The sequence below is a fragment of the Cebus imitator genome, unplaced genomic scaffold, assembly GCF_001604975.1.
Source record: "Cebus imitator isolate Cc_AM_T3 unplaced genomic scaffold, Cebus_imitator-1.0 Scaffold97, whole genome shotgun sequence".
NCBI classification, from domain to species: domain Eukaryota; kingdom Metazoa; phylum Chordata; class Mammalia; order Primates; family Cebidae; genus Cebus; species Cebus imitator.
Genome location: NW_016107412.1, coordinates 5,552,458 through 5,573,030, shown reverse-complemented (window position 1 = coordinate 5,573,030; position 20,573 = coordinate 5,552,458). Strand labels below are relative to the sequence as shown.

General features: G+C 36.9%; 1 protein-coding gene across 6 annotated transcripts in view; it reads left to right on the top strand.

Annotated features, from left to right (window-relative positions):
- Positions 1-20,573, top strand: part of SGMS1 (sphingomyelin synthase 1) — a 326,877-nt gene that overhangs the window by 252,196 nt on the left and 54,108 nt on the right. Inside the window, exon 1 of one of the 6 annotated variants that reach the window (XM_017536364.2) lies at positions 15,910-15,932. The exons of the other annotated variants lie outside the window; for them this stretch is intronic. The gene's annotated coding sequence lies outside the window, so the exon portion shown is untranslated. Of the gene's footprint in view, positions 1-15,909; positions 15,933-20,573 lie in introns of those variants that run through there. 6 annotated transcript variants of the gene reach the window in all.

The following is a 20,573-nucleotide window of genomic DNA, read 5'->3' as shown; positions in this document are numbered from 1 at the left end:
TACATGGATTTCCCCCTTTAGGCAGCATTTGCCCCCAGGTTTGGCACCTCATTTTAAGGAACTGAAAACACATTCCAGAATCTTCTATCAGCATCATCTCAAGATTTGAAGGGAGTGATGGTATACCCAGTTGGAGGTGTACCACTCAGTGGGGGAACACACAGGCTTTGGAGCCTATTGTTGGGACTCCTACACTCAGCATGTGACCATGTGTAGGGTACTTGATCTTGGGTACCAGGAACCCTGAGTACCTAGGTTCTTCACCTCTCAATAGGTATTCTTATCCCTTTTTACAGAATTGCTTTGAATTTAGTGAGCTTATACTTTTAAAAAGCTGAGGTCATAGTAGGCTTTCAGTTTGTGTTAGCTATTATCACCCTCCTTGCTAGGCAGAGCAGGACAGTGGGGAATTGATGGTTCCTCCCCTCTGTCTCACAGGTGGGCAGGGGTGTGCTGAAAAGAGACTTGGGACTCTTGGCGCCTGTTCAGTTCTCTGCTTAACCTGCTAGGCAATTTAGGCCTCAGATAATTCAGTAATCTTCATAGTAACTTAGAAGTCACCTGAGCCTATGGTCCTCTTCCTAGCCTGGAAGCCAGAGCATCAAACTCCATTTGTTACATTGGTTTGTTCAGAGAATTACACATGCGTTTTATTTTAGCAGCATACAGGTTCCCACTTTGGCACTGAGAGAACATAGGAAGCTCTTTAACTTTCTAGTCTTTAAGGTGTGGATGCTGAAGAGCTTAGCTAGTAATGACAGTATCCTGTAGAAAAGGCTATGGTATCACATACTGATTTTCTAATTACTTCAATCCATAAAGATGATGTAATGCTTTTGTAAATTACTATCTAAGCTATATGAAGTAGTACATTCCTTCCTGCAGTGCAGTAAATGTTACTATACTCTTATGTTTATAAATAGTGGCATGTGTTTCCAAAGCTGAGGTTAAATCCAAAAAGGCTATGATGCAATAATTAGTTGTATAATTCTTCATGCAGACTGATGGAGAAGTGTTTATAATTTGACCTGCCTCTCAAGACCCCTCTAGGGCTAGTTTCACATTTATTTTCTAGTTTCTTCAGTGTTAGATTTCTATTTTAAAAGGTGGGATTATTTCATAACATATTATAACTACCATGTGTTAGATATCCCAGAATTGCCATCTGATAATCTAAACTCAATTATAACAGCAAAGATAGCTGCAGAATAAAAATGTTTGATGTCCTATGTCATAGCCTAAAAATCCCTGCCAGAGGGTCCAGCAAGCAGAGGATAGTGGTTTTAAAGGAGAGAACAAGTGAGACAGAACCCTTCACAGCATATAGCAGGGATTTGGCTCTTGCATCATCTGGTTAATGTGCTGGAAATCAAGCATGAATGCCTTTTGTGTTCTCAAGCTCGAATTGCAAAACCTGTTTATCCAAGGGAAAGATAAAATGAAACAAGAGAGATGTGCTTTTGGCCACCACACAGCCGAGGCTCTGCCATGCTTTCCCCGCTCATCTGACATCTTCTCTTCTACTCCCAGCATGCCCCCAAATCACCTTTCTTATTAGATCTCAGGTTCCTTTATCTTATTTCATAGTGACTATTTTGCAGAAACATGACAACTTGCTTAAAAGAACAGTGACTGATTTCATGGAACACTTATAACACATAGGCACTGAGTACTTTTACATATATTATTTAATTTAATATTTATAATAACTTGATTAAAACTTCATAACTTTTCAGGTGGCTTTGTTTTTATGGTATGCTGAAGGAAAGAGGACTAGGGAAGTTAAAAAAAAACTTGCCCTTGATTACATGGCAGGAACTGGCAGAATGAGAACTGGAACCCAAGTCTACCTGATTCAAAACTTGTTCTTAGTCTGAACTTTACCATAATAATAGCTGCCATTTATTGAAGACCTACTGTGTTCTGGAACCATGCTTACAAAACCAACTCTCTGAGGTCACCAACTTAAACAAGGGATCAAAGTTAGTGTTATCAGTAATGTCATGGATGGACAGCATGTACTCTTTGATATGATCAGAATGGGATACAATATCACTTCTGGGTCATTCTTGCCAAAAATGCATAACCTCAATTTAATCAAGAGAAAACATCAGAGAAACCCAAACTGGAGATATTTTTGTAAAAAACTAGCACTCTTCAACTGTCAAGGTCATGAAAAGTGAAAAAAGATTGAGAAACTGCTACATATTAGCAAAGACTAAGGGGACACAAAACTAAATAATTGTGGGGACAGAGAAAAGGATCTTAGAGGGGAAATTTGTAAAATTAAAGGAAGATATGTCATTTATTTTACAGAATTCTAACCATGTTAATTCCTTGGTTTTGATAATTGTACTATCGTCATCTAAGGAGATAATATAAAGGAGTCTGGGTGAAGGGTATTGTTTATTGTGTTATTGGAGCTTCTATAATATTATTATTGTTAATACTAAGGGTATCAGTTTATTGTATTATTGGAGCTTCTCTTTAAACCTAAAATTATTTCAAAATAGAAAGTAGGCTGAGCATGGTGGCTCACAATAGTAATAACAGCACTTTGGGAGGCAAAAGGATTGCTTGAAACTGGAAGTTTGAGACCAGCCTGGGCAACATAGTGAGAACTCTTCTCTACAAAAAAAATAAAAATAGCCTGGTATGGTGGCACGAAACTGTAGTCCCAGACACTTCAGAGGCTGAGGTGGGAGACTCTGGTGAGCTATGATTGCACCACTGCATTCCAGCCTGGGTGACAGAGTGAGACCCTGTTGATAGAGAAAAGAAAGGAGAGAGAGAGAAAGAGGGGAAGGAAGGAAAGAAGAAGAGAGAGAGAAAGAGAAAAAGAAGGAAGGAAAGAAGGAAGGAAGTGAGGAGGGAGGAAGGGAGAGAGGGAAAGCAAGCAAGCTAAAAAAAGTTTAGAAAATCTCTCTGAGGTTGATATTATTTATTTTCATTTTAGGACGAGGAAACAAAAGGCTCAAATGTTAGATAAGTTACTCAAGATCATACAAATGGTAATCATTAGTGAATGAAGGAATTAAAAATCTTAATAGTCTTGGAAATTCCAAAGCCCATGTATCTTAGTTCATTCAGTCTTCTATGACAAAACTCCATAGACTGGGTGGTGTATAAACAATTAAAATTTATTTCTCAGAGTTCTGGAGGCTAGGAAGTCCAAGATCAAGATGCTAGCTGATTTTTTCCTTCTCCCTGGACAGCTGTCTTCTCACTGTACTCTCATGAGGCAGAAGTGGGGAGGAAGCACTCTAGGGTCTGCTTTATAAGGGCACTGATTGCAGTCATGATGGCTCTACCCTCATGATGTAATTACCCCCAAAAGGTCTATATTCAGTCTGTAGCACCACATTAACTGCTATGCTTTTTAGCTACCTCATGTTAAATATTATTAAATGTAGCCCTTCTGAGCCAAAGCCCATTTCTATTACATAGTCTTTATTTTATATTGAAAAAGTTGCATCTTTATGCCTATTGAAAAAAAGCAATACATATATTTTATTAATAATATAGGATATATAGATTATATATGTGTGTGTATAAATAGAGCACTATTTGTAGAGAATTAAGATAATTTAAAACAATGCATGAGAAAGTACACAAATTTTTTTTAATCAGGGAAAATGAAACTAGTTATTAAATGTTGTAATTAAAAAAATAATTTCTACATGCTGGATCTCCAGATTATAAAGGTAATGTTTATCTCTTTTCCTTCTGCCCAGTTTCCCCAAACTTTCCTGTTTGAATATGATTGGCACAATTATACAAGTGATGCTTATACTGTTTAATTCAAAAGATAAAAGAAGAAAACCATCTTTTTGTTTTATTTTATTAAAAGATTGATATTTTGAAAAGATATATGAATTGTTTTGAGACTTTAAGCCAAAAAGAATAACACAAGTTTAAAAGAAAATCCTGTAATATTTTTAAATACTGATACAATATAATTAGAATAGAAATCTTTATAAACTTGAAAAGAAGAAATTGATCTTTTGGCTCTATTCATCAATTTAATGATAAATCATTAAATTATCATTAAGTAATGATAAGTAAACAGTTTAATGATACTTTCTGCATAATTCATCTATGTGATATGATTAGAAATGTAGTACAAAGATCAAATTTAAAATCACTTACTTTCTGAGCCTCCATGTCCTCATCTGTAACACAGGTACAATACACTAACCCAAAATTTTTGCCGAGAGAATTTGATAATCTTATAAAGTCCTTTCAATTTAAATAATTCAGTGTATGTTTCTTCCTTTAAAAAATTTTTTTCTTCTTATTAAGAATTGATTGTGGAGTTTATGACTCTTGAAGTTAATAACCTCCTTCTAAAGACTTTAAAAACTTTGACCTTTGTTGTTTTGATTTACATGTGGGAGGCATTTCATGAAAATGCAGAAAACAAGTTGCTGTTTGCCAAGACATTGCATCAGCTAGCATAGTGTGGTGCTATTTTTAATAATATATATTTCCTGTGGCCATTTGATAAAACTAGAAGCTCATTAATGAAGCCCAGAGTGACAGTCCTAAGAAGTTTAGTTTCATAAGACCAGGACTATTTCAAGGACTGTTTTTGAAAGGAACTGTAACTTAGATCTGTCTGCTAAATTTAGTCTGTCAGCTCGCTGGGTCCCTCCTCTCAGTTGCTGTTTTTAATAGTGGATGAATGTTTGTGTGTGTGGTTTTTTTGGTTAGAATGGAATGGGGAAATGGAAAGAGAGAGAGAGAGAGAGAGAGAGAGTGTGTGTGTGTGTGTGTGTGTGTGTGTTTCTGTGTCTGTGTGTGTTTTCTGGAAGGGCCTCCACTTTACAACTTTTTATTGATTATAAAAACAGTAGCCGCTCATTGTAAGAAATCTTTAGCTATGAGAAGGTATGCAGAATTGTTAAGTCACCAGAGATAATTTGTATCAGTTTTGTATGTAGACCTAAATTCTTATTTTCTATGCATATATTTATGATATAGATATCACAAAATTATGGTTATGGCATACGTTTACTGAATATAAGCTTGTTTAAAATTAGTGATAAAGAGTATCACATGCATTTTTCTGTATCCTTGAACATTTTCCAAGAAGATACTTAACAATTGTGTGGAATTGCTTCTAAGGACACTGATTTGTTTAATTTCCTGTTGTATATGTGGATTCTTTTTTTCCCCTCAGATTGGCTGATACCAACTGAAACTCACAGGTCAGCGTCAATTAAATATGGTACCAATTCTTAATTCCTAAGGTTACTACAATGTAAAAATTTTACCATGTAAAAATTACCTAACATAAAAGAGATATATGTGTGCATGCAGATATAATCTAACCATCTAGTTTTATCTAATAGTTTCAACCTCAGTAGTCTCAGAAAAATGTATTCAAAAGAAAGAAAAAGACAACCCACCTTTCATTCTGCCTTTTACAGCTAGAAAGAGACCCAGAATGCTACTTTCTCCTTTTTCAAACTTTGCAACAAAAAAATACTGACATTAGCCAGCCAATTGGCTATGATTTCATTCTTTTTTGAACCGCCCTATTTTTCCTTCCACACCACAGTTAAACCCCCTGAACAGTAACAGATAGAAATGGTCAAGGGATAAAGGCTGACCTGCTTGCATAGGCTGTGCCAGGCCACCCTTGAACCTGCCCAAGCCCACTGTGGGCAACTTCTCTTGATTCTCCTTAGCTCATTTGCTGAGTATAGTGGGCTTCTATTATTAATTTTTTAATTCTGGCAAAACACACAAAAACTTATCATTTTAATTATTTTTCATGTGGTTGTAGTGTCATCAATATCCATCTGTAGAACTTTTCATCGTCTCAAACTGAAGCTGTCTTTTAAATACTTGGAGTCAGAACAAAAAGACATCCCTAATGCCAAAAGCAATTTGATCTAAAGAAAACTGAATAAAAGTGATAGAGAAAATTCACAAGAGGATTTTGTTCTCATTATCTCTCTACATTTATTTACTCCAACTGCTTTTTTAGCAATAGACAAAAGATGATGTAGTCATGGGCGGCAGAACCATGCTTTTGTGTAGGTAGCACTCCCAGAGTTTATTTCCAGTGCTTTTGTTTGCACCTCAGAACATATTTCCAGAATGTTAGGTTATTTTGTTTTTCAGAACACTGTTCACAGTCACTTTTTCATATACCATGAGACTCAGACAAATACTTTTAAAATTCTCAATTATATATTTGTTTTAATGTTCATTTGTTTTTTGTTTTTAATAGTCATCAAGGCTAGGTATGGTGGCTTACACTTGTAATCCAAGCAATTTGGGAGACTGAGGCAGGAGCGTCACTTGAGTAAGTGCAGGAGTTAAAGAGTAGCCTAAGTAACATATCCCGCCTCTACGGAAAAGAAAAAAAAAAGCCGGGCTTGGTGGCACATGCTTGTGGTCCCAGTTACTCAGGAGGCTGAGATGGGAGGATCATTTGGGCCCTGAGAGGTCATTGCTGCAGTGAGCTGTGATTGCTTTGCTGCACCTCAGCCTGGTCAACAGAGTAAGATTCTGTCTCAAAAGGAAAAATGCCTTCAAATACTTGTTTTCATAGACATTATTGCTTAGAACAAGACTTAGTTTAAAAAAGGAGAGTGTGAGCCAATTTAAAGAACAGTATTAAGTAAATAAAAGTATAACTGGTATGAAGAGGTGGCAAATTGATATACAAGTAGTATTTGGGGAACAGGCTCTGAATGGTCTTTCGGTAGCCCACACCTCATTCCATAGCTTTGGCATTTCCTTGGCAGTAGGATGAAGCCAGGTAAATAGTGGGATGTACATTTCTATACTGATTCTGCTAATGGGCTGAGGAAGAAAGGCCCTGGAGATACTGAGAAAGCCCATGTCTCTTTCTCGTCTAGACTTCTAGGAACATATTCCAGACCTGGGTAGCCCCATCCCTATGATTGTATTTGTCTCCTGGTGTTATTTTTACAGCTTGCAACATTAGAAGGGAGATAGGATTTTATTATTATTTTTTTTGAGACAGAGTCTCGCTCTGTTGCCCAGGCTAGGGTGCTGTCATGCTATTGGTTCACTGCAACCTCTACCTCTGGGGCTCAAGCGATTCTCCGGCCTTAGCCTCCTAAGTAGTTGGGACTACAGGCATGCACCACCATGCTCGGCTAATTTTGTATTTTTAGTAGAGATGGGGTTTCACTATGTTGGCCAGGCTGATCTCTGACCTCAGGTGATCTGCTCGCTTTGGTCTCCCAAAGTGCTAAGATTACAGGCATGAGCCACTGCGCCTGGCCAACGGAGGATTTTTAAGTCTGTATTTTAGCCTCTTTTTTTTATTATTCATATCTTGGATGGAAAAGGAAGTTTTATTTTGGTGACCAAGATAGTCTTGGTTGGGTGCGTCTTTCTGAATAATGCTCAGTCTGCTGGAAATTTTGTCACTTACTCAAGCATCAGGCCTTTAGATGGGCGAAAGAGCTCAGTTTTCTTCTGTTTTTCTTTCCTGTTGCTCTTGCCAGAACTGCCATTGCCAGGAAGTTTGGGGCAGGTCCCAAGCAACATGGGCTCCTGAAGAGGGAGGGGAGTAGAAATCTCTAGAAAATATGACTGCAAGAGAAGGTGAATTCCATGACTGCCCGGACTTGGCTCCTGTGTCAGCAATTGCTGCGTGTATTTTAAAACACTTGTAAGTTCTGGACTTGAGAATTCTTAGGAAACATTTCTTCTTTTCTCTCTAATCTTTAGTTTTTTGAAAGCATAGAATGATATGTAATTATTATATATAAATCATGTATAAACAAGTGAAATTCCCTTACCCTCTCCAATTCTGTGTCCCTATTCCCCTGTAGCCTCTGTATGTATATGTTTCCAGATGTTTTATACTTATACATACATGTACAGATATATTAAAATGTATATGCCCACATATATGTGAATGATAAATACATTTTTCAATGAAAATAACATGTATTTCTACATCACAGATATGTTAGTATGTACAGATATACCACATTCTTTGAAATTACCACATGGTATTCTGTTGTGAGGAGGCATCAGATTTATTTATCCAAACCACAGTGAAGGATATTTAGGTGCTTTAGAAATTGTGTTACATTAATAGGGCTGCATTTTTGAACACAGATCTTGACTCATTTTTAATATTTCTGTAAGAAAGAGATGGAATTTATAGGACTTAAAGTATATTATACATTTTGGTAAATAATGTCACATTACCTTATGACTGTCATAAAGGTTATAAAAGTCTTAACTAATTTTTGCTCTTATTTAATCTGAGCATATATTATTTGTACTTGTCTACTCGTTCACACTTTTGGCATATTTTGTTCCATATATTCTGCCTTATCATGTGCTCCTTTTTTCCCTACACTGTCAGGAATACATGGTGCTTTAATAGCATATGTTCAATATAATATGGTTTTAGAAAGAACAAAACCTCCCTACTCATTTGGGAATGATGTAGTAACTCCAAGCTCAAGGCATTGATCTGTCATTCTTGTTGACGCTGTTTTGATATTCCTTAAAAATGGATAGTAACCATCAGGTAGGAATTAAGATATAAATTAAGAGAAAGTACTCATACTAGCTAGAGTACTTTAAGAGAGTAATCCCACTTAAAAATCCACTTATTGATTCATTCAGAAAATATTTTTTCAGAGCCTGTTCTGTGCTCAATGCTCTACTAATCCACTGAAGGTTTTATATCTGACTATATGTATGCAACTATGGAATACTTGAATAAAAGTTACAAATTAGTGTATGAATAATGCCTTTGAGTGGTTCTGAATACATATTAAATTTTGCTGCTGTGGTTTTCTGTGAATGAAGAAACTTGGCTGCCAAGGACAGACGTTAGGACTCATTTGTCTCAGATTCTGTTTATGATCTGCATGTTTTTGCTGAAGAATCTACATTTTTCAGGATGGATGCTTTATAGAATGTAACCAAAGTTAAAATTCTTAGCCATAGGTCCCAAAACTTAAGTAAAACATGAGTGAATTGTAGTCTGTTTCTTTCTCTCTTCCCATCTCTCTCTGGTATGCCCTTAGTTTAAAAAGAGTTGTTTTGTTTGGGTTGTTCTGCTGTAAAGAAGGAATGTGAAGATGAATCAGTAAAAAGAAGGAGATGGCTTATTAATCAAGTGTGAAAGACTTTTCCAGGAAAGAAGCTAGTGTAAAAGCTGCAAGTGAACTGTATAAATGCAAATCTAAGCTTTTATAAGAAGATACACTGCTCTTGAATTATGGTCCCCAGAAAATCCAAGGTAGAAGCAAAATCACTGAAAATATTTCAAGAGCTGGCATTTGGATATCTTGGTTATTAAGTGTAAACATTTTCAAGGAAAACATGTGATTAAGGCTCTTGAGAAGAGGAGTTTATACTGCATTATCCAGGTAAGCCCTAAATGCAATCATATGTATCCTTGCAAGAGAGGGGCAGAGGGAGATTTGATATGCAGAGAAGGCAATGTGAAGGTGAAGGCAGAGATAGGAGTGATGTGGCCACAAATCAAAGAATGCTATGGAATGCCAGTGGCCACCAGATGATTGAGAAGCAAGGAACAAGTGCTTCCCCAAAGCCTCCAGAGGGAGTGTGTCTCTGCCAACACTTTGATTTCAAACTTCTGGCCTCCAGACTGATAATATATTTCTGTTTAAAGCCACCCAGTTTGTAGTGATTTGTGACAGTAGCCACAGGAAACGAATATATCATTCTAAGGTCCCCAAATCTCAACCCATTGCAGCTCAACATAGAGTCCAAAATCTCATGAGATGAGAAGTATGGAGCACCAGAAAAGAGATGACTGCTGAAGTAAAAGGCATACATCTAAAGATTAGAAGACATGATAACATCTTTCATCAGTGCTATAGTTTGAATGTTTCTCCCCTCCAAAATTCATGTTGAAACATAATTCCCAATATAATGGTATTAAGAGATGGGCCCTATAAGAAGTGATTGGGTTTGAGGACTCTGCCTTTATGAATGGAATAACCCATTCATTAATTAATAGATTAATGGGTTAATGGATGAATGAGCTATCACAGGAGTGGGTGAGTTATCATGAAAGTGGGTCTGTTTTAAAAGCCAATTTGGCTCTCTCTCATGAGTCATCTCATCCTGAGATGCCTTCTGCCATGTTTTGATGCAGCATGAGCCCTCACCAGCAGCCAAGTAGCTGCTTGATCTTGGACTTCTCAGTCTTCAGAACCATGAACCAAAATAAACTTCTTTTCTTTGTTAACTACCTAGTCTCAGGTATTCTGTTCTAGCAACAGAAAACAGGCTAAGACAATTAGCAGGTAGAATGTGTCAGAACATTTCCAGGGAGACTATTGCAAGAAATTCTTTAACTGATAATTCCTCGCTCCCTTTCCTAGTCTAGTGTTATGCTCATTCTGAATATGAGTAATCTTTCTTCATGGAAACTGTTTCTATAGGGCTGCCCATCTTAAAAAATGCCCATTGATAGAATCTGGTGCAATCTCTTCAGAGAATCAGTTGCCCTATCTAACTAAGCCTGAAGGTTAAGGGACTCTGTGGTTTATAGTTGTAAGGAGATGTCTGTTAAGGAGAAACCAGCAAGAGTAAAGCACATCTTTAGGGACTGGTCACAGGTAATTCACTTTAAAGCAAAAATCGTGTATTTCTGATTGTAGTCTTATGTGCATTATAGTATAAATCCTCTTTCCTTACACCACAGCAAACGTAATCCCTCAGAAGACATGGCTTGTGGTACATTGTTAATTGGCATGTGAAAGTGCTTTCACCTCTTAGAAACAAATTTATTTTGCATTTTCTTGGATTTTTCCCAGCAAATCTACCTTTAAATTGGGAGAAATAAAAGCATGAGACCAAACCTTTTAACTTCTAAGAGTAAAAAAGTAAAAAAAAGCTGGATGCAGTAGTACTCACTTCTAGTCCCAGCTACTCCAGAGGCTGAGGCAGGAGAATTGCTTGAGCCCAGGAGTTTGAGTTTAGCCTGGACATCATAGTGAGATCCCATATCTTAAAAAATGTAAGGAAAACTAGTTAGGGAAAAAAGGGTTATTTTTATTTTCGTGTAATCCTAAGTCTTTACGTAATCTTGTGTACTTTGCGGTTTTGAGGTCTGTACACCTTCAAATGTGATCAAATGATTTAATCTGGGCAAACTAGTGTTTGCCTTTTGCCATCTAATACTACTTCTCATCTCTCACTTCTGTGTGGAACTTCAGCCAGGCTTTGAGGCTACAAGGACAAGCCCTTCTCCATCTGATACCACCTGACTCCTCTCTCTTCCATTCCGTCTTGAGAGAGATGTGTCCCACTGTGTAAATCAGCTTGTCTCTGATCATTTCTCCCATGGGGGCCAAACCATCCTTCTCAAGGTTTGTGCCTTGGCCAACTAATAAATTACAGTGCTGTCACCCCCGTCTTCATTTGAATCCACTCCAGATGATGAGCTATCTTGAGCCATGATTGCTACAAGTAAGTGTCTGATTCTTAAAAATTCCTCCTCTCTACATCATCTTTGATGCCTCCTGTGTTCTAAACCATGACCCATTTTACAAATTTGTGTGCTCAATGTTCTGTGACTAGACTGACAAGCACCAGCCACACCCTTTAGTCTTTTTGTTTCTTAGTTTGTTCTAGCCTGGAAAATCTCTACCTTGTCTGCCTTCCCACCACTTGTGTTGTAGTCACACCAATGCCTCAAGACAGCCACCAAACCTGTTTTTGTAAGCTCCAGGGAATTAATTAATCCCACTTCCTGACTTCTTTCTGCTTGGTTGCTCAGGCCCCATAACCTAACTTGTGGTCACAGTTTTTTCATAGTCTTGACCACAGCCCTAGAATTCCTTGTTCTCTCTGTCCTAAGTTTGCTTTCTTTTCACCTGCCTCGGTCTGCAAAGACAATAAAAAAGTAATATACAGAGTATGAAAGGTTGTGGTCAAGGAACATTCAGTTGATAAGAAGAATATTTGAACAGAGGCTTGAAGGAGGCAAAGGAGTGAGCTATGAGGATATCTGGGGAAGAATATTCCAGAAGGGCCCTCAAGCACAAAGACTCAGGTAGGAACATGTTTGGCATATTAGAGAAACAGTGGCCAGTGTCGTTGAAGTAAGAATGGGCAAGTGGGAGAGGCCAGATGAGTGAGGTTTCTTAAGCAGAGGGAGGAAGATGAGGTCAAGGAGGTAGCAGGAACCAGATCACTTGGGACCTTACGAAGCCTTGTAAGAACGAGGTTTGGTTTTTTGACTTGGAGTGAGATCCAGCACAGAGGGTTTTGAGCATAGAAGTGATTTTAAAGAGGCAAGAGCAGAAACAGACAACACAGCAGGAATGTTAGAGGTGGTTGGTTTCTAGATATATTTGGAAGGTAAAGCTGATAGGATTGCTCTAATAAATTAGATGGTTGGCGTTGGGGGAGGGAGCACGATTGGAGAGACAGTACTCTCATATGCACTCACCAGCGGCAAGTCTTTGCCAGAGCAAACGACAGAATGGAATTGGAATTTACTAAGCTGAAGAAGGCCTGCAGGAGGAGTTGGCTTGGAGAAGAGCAGGAGTTTGATTTTGGACATTTTAACCTAGTTAGGCAGTAACAATGCCACATGGTTCCTGTGGCTCACTAAATGCCTGGGACAATGCTTTGTGCATAGTATGTGCTTAGTAAATGTTTGATTTTATTTTGATTCAGTGATTTGGCTTTTGTAAATATGTATTAATATAATCGGTCATTAGCTGCTTAATGCTGGCCTGCTTTGTACCAAAGAGAAAAGCTCATTAGGTTTATAAATAGAAGACAAATTTCAGCTGTGTCTTTAGTGCAATTGATGTGGCTATGCCTTTGCCAGAGTGCTTTCATAATTTGTTCTCTGAATGCTGATCAAATTCTTATAATGAACAGGATGTCTATATAATATATATTTAGCTTTATAAAAACAACTTACTTTAGGTCATGAGACTCTTATTATAGTGTAGTTTGATTCTACTACCATAGGAGTAGCACATAATCAAGATGTGAAATAGACACACGGACTGCTGTGGTTATCTTATGGTAAGAATGTAGTTTCCAGAAATAATTTTAAAAGCCATTGTTGGGCATTTCTAGGTGCTAGATTTTACCTCTTGTACTAAAAGATTCTTTTCTTCCAAATGTAGTGTCAATACATAATTCTTGCTCTTAGTCATTTTTCCAGTTTTTATCTTTATGACTGACGTTTTGTTCTTTTACAAGTTAAATCCATATTTTTCCTTGTTCCATATGTCTTTTATACTGAAGTAACCTGTGACATTTGAAAGTTAGATTGTTTGATCTTACAGTTTACATCTTTAGATCATTTGACAAGATTCTGAAATGCTTTTAATGAGTCATGCCACCGTCTCAGGTTATGCTCACATATTGCTCTCATTGTATATGAGACTGACTTTTCGTCAAATGGTTTAAATAGTAATTCATACAGAATTTTGGAAAATTGAACGTTACATGATCTGGACATTAAAAAGATAATTTAGGACAGTGATGCCTGCAGTTCTATTTTGGTGCATACGACCTGTTTGGGAGGGAATAATTAAGGACATGCCATCTTGATACTGTATTGCTCAGATGTGCCTCTATTACCTTATTATTCCTACCAGTGTCTTAGTTGCTAGTACAAATTAATGAACAACTCATCTATAAAGGATGTGGAAATTATACTTTCAAAAGCTGTTGGGAAACATCTATAAGAGCCTATATTTAAGCTGTATTTCCTACGACGATACCCTTAGAAATCAGATTGAATGTACTGCTGAGGAGGATTTAGCTAGCTTTGAAAATAATGAGGGCTTAATTTTACATGGAAGATGGCTATATATACAATTTGAAGAAGAAAAAAGTCAAGTATTTTATCATTGTACAAACATGAAATAATTTTTTGAGTATTTTTGTTTTTATATTATTGCATTGACTTTGGATTTAAGTTTCCTTTTCTTATAGCACAGAATAAAAAAATTGGGACCCTCTCTGAACCTTCTCTTAAGGTTAGCTAGTTCTCTTTATATATTTAAGAATTTTTTTTACCAAGGCCAGTAGGGCTCAGTGTTTTTCTCTCCTCCTAAAGCAAATCTAAAGAAGAAATGGTATGATTAAAGGAAGTATACTTTCTCATGAAAAAATCTTAGCTCTATTTTTTATGAGATTACTTACTTTTAAAAATTAATTTTCTTTTGATGAAATCTCTAGTTTATAGGGTTGTTATTTTTTATATTTGGGGGAAAAGTGAGTTTTAAAGAAGTTAATATAGTCAGTTTCACACTGCAAATAATCTAGATTTAAGAAGTATGTTATGATCAAATGTGGTTGGCCACCTTCTTTCTCTGCATTCATTTTTTGTTGTTCATGAAACAGATATGTATATTGAGTGGCTACTATGTGCTGGGCATTGTGCTGGCTCACGGGAATACAATAATGAAAAATACAACCAAGGGACCTTCCTTTATGGAGCTTTGATTTCTGGTAGGGCAGAAAGACATTCAGCAAGTAAGATTGTATAGATAAGAGTGTAGTGGTTTGAATGTGTCCCCCAAATTTCATGTGTTGGAAACAATCCTGAATGCAACATGTTCTGAGGTGTGACCTTTAAGAAGTGGTTCAGTCACAAAGGCTCTTCCTTCCTGAATGGATTAATGCTATTATCACAGGAATGGGTCCCTTATATAAAAAGATAAGCTCACCCCTTCTTTGCCCTTTTGCCTTCTACCATGGGATGATGCAGCAAGACGGCCTTCACTGGATGCTAACCCCTTGAGATTGAACTTCCTAGCCTTCAATTCTGTTATAGCAGCACAGGATGTACTAAATCAAAGATGATGCTCAGAGAAGGCTTATTTGAAGAGAAAACATAGGAGTGGAGGCCTGAATATTGACTGGAAGCCCATCTTGTGGAGGTGTTCTAGGTGGAGATAACAGCATGTTCAAAGGCTGTGAGGCAGGAACTACAAGTAGGCCAAAGTAATTGAAGTGTAGTGTGCAGTGGTGGAACTCCACCATACAAAGGCAGGAATGGTCTTGTACAACATGAAATAATTAAGTGTGGGTTTTATCTTAAGAACAGTGAGAAATTATTACAAGAATTCAAAGATGGGAATTACACAGTTTTAAAAGTTCTCTTGCTGCGTTGTGCAATTGGGGTTTGGATGGGGTGGGGTGTGCACAGGAACAGTATTGAGGAAGCTGTGGCAATAATTCAGATGAAATGTAATGCCACCTGAACCATGGTAGTTGCAGTGGAAGGGAGGTTGTAGAGTCATGCGTGGCATAACGACATTTTGGTCAATGATAGATTTTGTGTGCAGTGGTGGTTCCATATGATTATAACACAGATGAAAAATTTATATAGCCTAGTGGTGTGATAGGTGTCCTAACATGCTAGTGCAACACATTACTCACATTTGTGATGATGCTGGTGCAAACTCACTGCACTGCCAGTTGTATAAAATTATAGCATATATAATTACATAGCTTACATAACACTTGATAATAATTGGATCTCTTACTGGTTTGTGTATTTCCTATAGTGTACCTTTTATCATTATTTTAGAATGTACTCCTTCTACTTATATATTTTAAAAAGTTAACTATAAAGCAAGTCCTTCTTGAGGAATTCCAGAAGAAGGCATCATTATCACAGGAGATGACAACTCCACACATGTTATTGTCGTGAAGACCTTCCAGTGGGACAAGTTGTGGAAGGTAGAAAACAGTAATACTGATGGTCCTGATGCTGTGCAGGCCTAGGCTAATGTGTATGTTTGTTTCTTTGTTTTTTGTTTTTGTTTTTGTTTTTTTTGAGATAGACTTTTGCTCTGTTGCCAGGCTGGAGTTCAGTGGCATGATCTTGGCTCTCTACAACCTCTGCCTCCTGGGCTCAAGTGATTCTCCTGCTTCAGCCTTGCGAGTAGCTGGGACTACAGGTGTGTGCCACCACGCCCAGCTGATTTTTGTATTTTTAGTAGAGACGGGGTTTCACCATGTTGGCCAGGATGGTCTTGATCTTGTGATCTACCTGCCTTGGCCTCGTTAAGTGCTGGGATTACAGACGTGAGCCACTGCGCCTGGCCTTGTGTCTTTGTTTTTAAGAAAAAAGTTTAAACAGTTAAAAATAAAATAAAATTTTAAAAAATAGAAAAAAGCTTATAGAATAAGGATATAAGGAAAATATTTTTGTTCAGCTGTATAATGTGTTTGTGTTTTAAGCTAAGTGTTATTACAAAAGAGTGAAAACATTTAACAAATTAGAAAATTTATAAGGTAAAATGTGTCAGTAAGACAAAGTGAGTTTATTATTGAAGAAAGAAAAACTTTTAAATAAATTTAGTGTACTTAAATGTGCAGTGTTTACAAAGTCTGCAGTAGTATACGGTAATGTCCTAGGCCTTCACATTCACTCACCACTGACTCACTCACCCAGAGCAACTTCCAGTCCTTCAAGCTCCATTCATGGTAAGTGCCCTATACAGGTGTACCATTTTTATTATTTATACCATATTTTCACTGTAACCTTTTCTACATTCACATGCACAAACCATACCATTGTGTTACATTTGCTTACAATAATTAGTATAATAGAATGCTGTACAAGTTTTTAATGTAGGAGTAATAGGATATTCATATAACCTAGGTGTATAATAGATTATACCATCTAGGTTTGTGCAAATGCATTCTGTTATGTTCACACCATTACAAAATCACCTAATGATGCATTTCTTAGAAGGTATCTCATCGTTAAGTAACATGTAACTGTAGATAGATGTATGGTTTATTTGAGAGGTAGGACTGGCAGAACTTGGACCTTTAATGAAACTGGTTCTTTTCAGTATGGCTTTTTTTCCATCTTTGCCAGCTTGATAGCTAAAGAATGGCATCTTGCTGTTGTTTTAATATTTCTTTTCATTTTTTTGTAACTAGTGAGCTTGAACTTCTTTCCCTCCACATTTATTGGTGGGATTTTTTGTTTGCTTATTTTTCGCATGTGTATGTGATTGACCTGTTTGTTATCGCTATTTTTATTTTTATTTTATTTTATTTTACTTTTTGAGATAGTCTCATTCTGTCACCCAGAATAGACTGCAGTGGCACATATATAATTATGTGCCATACATAATTGTATACCGTACATACCTTATATGACTCACTGCAGCCTCGACTTCCCAGGCTCAAGGGATCCTCCTGCCTCAGCCTCCCAAGTAGCTGGGACCATAAGCATATGCCACCACACTGGGCCAATTTTTCAATTTTTTTTTTTATAGAGACAGGGTCTTGCCATGTTGCCCAGGCTAGTCTTGAACTCCTGGACTCAAACAGTACTCCTGCTTTGGCCTCCCAAAGTGTTGGGATTATAGGTGTGAGCCACTGCACCTGACTTGTAATCTTTGTGTAAAGGCTTTTTCTTATCAGATTTTGAAGAAAATATCTGCTCTTCATATTTGCAATGTATGATGGATTTTTAGAATGTTCTGTCCCCTGTTGTCATTTATCTTTTAGGTTTATTTATGGAGTATTTTGTTTACAAGTTTTTAATCATAATTTATTTAAAGCTAGTGTTTGTTACACTTGATGTTACATATATGTTAATGTTGGAGACTTTGTAAATGCTTGTGAACTTGCAAACATTTTTATGTATAACTTATTTTGAATCTTGGTTTTTTAAGTGTAACATACCTCAGTAATATATAATCAATGCTTTTTAAGAGTACTTATTTGACCTAATGCAAAATAGCCTTGGCTGTGTTTGTTCAAATCTTTTATCTATTTTAAAAATTGTGTTATAATGCCTTTGGTTCACTAATTTTACAACTTACATAATTTATAAAATTTCTTTACAGTTCAGTGATCTTTGATTAGTTACAAGGCTCTAACTTTGTTACATTGAATTATAGTTATGAAAGTGAGAGAAGAAAGCTTATTAAAGTTTAGTATTGGCTGGGTACGGTGGCTCACGCCTGTAATCCCAGCACTTTGGGAAGAAGAGAAGGGCAAATCACCTGAGGTCAGGAGTTCAAGACCAGTCTGGCCAATATAGTGAAACCCCATCTCTACAAAGATTAGCCAGACGTGATGGTGGGTGTCAGTAATCCCAGCTACTTGGGAGGCTGAGGCAGGAGAATCGGTTGAACCTGGGAGGCAGAGGTTGCAGTAAGCTGAGATCGCACCACTGCACTCCAGCCTGGGTGACAGAGCGAGGGTCCAGNAAAAAAAAAAAAAAAAAAAAAAAAAAAAAAAAAAAAAAAAAAAAAAAAAAAAAAAAAAAAAAAAAAAAAAAAAAGTATAAAGCAAGAATAAATATTTGTAGTGATAGTTTTAAGATTAGTCCTTTTAGTAAACAGCATGCTCTTTGTTAGGCTTTTTTTTGTGTGTGTCTTTGAAGTGTCCTGGATATGGTCTCATTTTATCATAAGATAGCTTAGGTATGCAGTATGTTTGCATGAAAAATTATGGAAACAGCTAATTGTAGAGTCACTAAATGCACATTAAAATCCCATGGGTATAGAGGAGAGCAGCACATTGGTCGATGGCTCAGAAAAAAAGGGTTCTAGTTTTTGCAATTCCATTACATAGTTTTGTCACTTGGACCCAGAACATCTATTGGAAGTTATACCTAGGATGCTTTATAACTTGAGAAGGGCACTGGGGTGTGTAATTTTACAGACTTTGTGCTGCCCCCTGGTGGTATTGTACCTTAGTCCAAAACTAGAGCTATAGTCACTTTACAACCTGATCCTGTGATCCAGTGGTGACCTACTTCATGGATAAGGATTATCCTCTAGACGGCGAACTTTGTTGGTTAGTTAATAGAAAAGCTCAGTGAAAGTAGGGACCTGAAAGTTTGGGAAATTAGCAGATCTTGATTAGAATCAAGAAGTCACAATGGTGAGTGGAAAAGTGAATTGATTGATGGATATTTGTTTTCAAAGAATTAACATAATTGCTCTCAGAAAAAGAAAACCTTAATGCACTGGGGTAGGGACTGGTATGCAGATCTAGATAGAGATCTACATGTGCTTTTTAAACAATCTTTGATTCTTTTATTACCTCCAGGGGACGAGGAGAAGGAGACAGGGAGAACCATGTATGGGAGCAAAGAACATGATGGGCATGTGAGCAGTGCTGTCATGGCAAGGAATGCTCGAAGGATATACATTTTAGTGCCATGAATTTAAAATTTACTTTTTTGCATGCTCTCTAATATGAAAATAGTTTGAACTTTTCAAGCTGTCTAAATAAATACCAGAAATTTATTTTGGGAGGTAGACTTGAACTTGATTTCTCCTATCTAGGCCTGTGAGTTGTTGCTAATTTTGAAACTTGGTATTAGTCCCTAGGGTCATGTTCCCTTCTTTTTTACCTCAGTCACTCCAATTTATTTTTATAAGATACTTTGGTAGACTTTTTCTCAGTGAAATGGAAAACTATTGGTTACCCAGTGAAAGAGAATTTATCATCCTCAGTGGACTACAAAACTTAACTCCATTCTGACTGGCATGAGATGGTATCTCATTGTGGTTTTGATTTGCATTTCTGTAATGATCAGTGATATTGAGCTTTTTTTCATGTTTATTGGCTGCATAAATGTCTTCTTTTAAGAAGTGTCTGTTCATATCCTTTGCCCACTTTTTGATGGTTTTTTTTCCTTATAAATTTGTTTACATTTCATTTAGATTCTGCTTATTAAAATTTTGTCAGATGGATAGATTGCACAACGTTTCTCCCATTCTGTAGGTTGCCAGTTCACTCTGATGATAGTTTCTTTTGCTGTGCAAAAACTCTTTAGTTTGATCAGATCCCATTCACCAGTTTTGGCTTTTGTTGCAGCTGCTTTTCACCATTTGACCCAGCATATGTCATTTGATCCAGTGTATTACTGGTTACATACCCAAAGTAATATAAATCATTCTATTATAAGGATATATGCACACATATGTTTATTGCAGCACTGTTTACAATAGCAAAGACATGAAACCAACCCAAATGCCCATCAATGATAGACTGGATAAAGAAAATGTGGTAGATATTTACCATGGAATACTATGCAGCCATAAAAAAAGAATTAGATCATGTCCTTTGCAGGGACATGGATGAAACTGGAAGCCATTGTCCTTAGCAACCTGACACAGGAACAGAAAACCAAATACCTCAAGTTCTCACTCATAAGTAGGAGTTGAACAGTGAGAACACATGGACATAGGGAGGGGAACAACACACACCAGACCCTATTGGGGGGTCGGGAGAAAGAGGAGGGAGAGCATTAGGACAAATAGCTATTGCATATGGTACTTAAAACTTAAATGATGGGTTGATAAGTACAGCAAACCACCATGGCACATGTATACCTATATAACAAACCTGCATGCTCTGCACGTGTATCTTGGAACTTAAAGTAAAATAAAATTTAAAAAAAAAACACTTTAGTATAGTTAGTTTTTAGAATATATTATATTAATTAAGAAATTGGGTTCTTTTCTTTCAGCCTATTAATCTGTTACCATCACTTGAAAAGTTGAAAGTCTCCAATTTAAAAGCCAAAAGCATAGTTTAAATTAGTTGCTTTTTTTTTT